This window comes from Physella acuta, unplaced genomic scaffold (assembly GCF_028476545.2).
Source record: "Physella acuta isolate Inbredline_101_S28 unplaced genomic scaffold, ASM2847654v3 ptg000699l, whole genome shotgun sequence".
NCBI classification, from domain to species: Eukaryota; Metazoa; Mollusca; class Gastropoda; family Physidae; genus Physella; species Physella acuta.
This window is the reverse complement of record NW_026732218.1, coordinates 328,244-329,277: the sequence shown is the minus strand read 5'-3', so window position 1 is coordinate 329,277 and position 1,034 is coordinate 328,244. Positions and strand designations below refer to the sequence as shown.

At 36.8% G+C, this 1,034-nt stretch overlaps 1 non-coding gene across 1 annotated transcript; it reads left to right on the top strand.

Annotated features, from left to right (window-relative positions):
- The first annotated feature begins 619 nt into the window (after positions 1-619).
- Trnag-ucc (transfer RNA glycine (anticodon UCC)) lies at positions 620-691 on the top strand. Its single transcript has one exon. It is a non-coding gene; the product is annotated as a tRNA-Gly (tRNA).
- Positions 692-1,034: the final 343 nt, after the last annotated feature.

The window sequence follows — 1,034 nt, the reverse complement described above, 5'->3', positions numbered from 1 at the left end:
TAATCTGTAAAAGCGTATCGTGTTAATTTATAAAGGTAAAAATGCAATAAAACAACGCGTTTTTGTTTTCGTATGTAGTCTCTTTGTTTATTGATTCCAAAAATAAAATGCTCCAATTACTAAATTAAACAACCAAATAGTGTTTTTGTTAATAAAGTAAACATTCATAAATATTATATAAATATTGTACTTCGCGACGTATTAATATTAAAATATTAACGAGAATACGTTTCCAGTTTCCCTTTAACAATGTTGTATTTAAATATGGGAGATAATTGACTGCACTTAGACAATCATCTATATATATAATTCTCTTCTGGGAGCCGTTAGAAAACAAGCTGCAAGCGCTCCTTACAGTCCCCTCTCTTCCTCTCTATCGCTACCACCCCCAACCCCCCCCCCCCCCCACATGGTCTGGTGAGCTGTGGTTCACGCTGTTTACATTTTACAATCATAGAGACGGGTTTGGTGATGGCTATTAGGGGCAGATAATTTAGTTTGAAACGATTTTAAACTTAGAGGAGGTAACTAAGAGGAGGTCAATCTTCAAATCAATCACCGTCGATTCAACCACCGCCTGTTCGGAATGTCAAGTAAATCTAAGTCGGTCAATGTATCGGCGTCGGTGGTGTAAAGGTCAGCATGGTTGCCTTCCAAGCAGTCGATCCGGGTTCGATTCCCGGCTGACGCAAGATTTATTTTTACTTTTTTTGCTTTTACAAAAGTCGTGAATAGTAAATTTTTGTTTTAAATTTTAATGATCTTACGATATATAATAACATCAATGTACCAGTTATCACATAAACTGAAAGTCTAAAGTCGCCCCCACACCTTCCATAAAATGACGTCATACCTAAGCTAACCACTGTTCTATTTCTAGTTGTTCAATGGCTGTAGGCGTACGTACACTTCAACTTGCCTTCACGGTGTGTGACGTCAATTGAAGGTAAGAATACTCAAAAACCGTTAACAAATGATCAGAAGTTAGTATTCCCAAATTTGCGCATTAGAAATTATCTTTTCCCATATTGAGT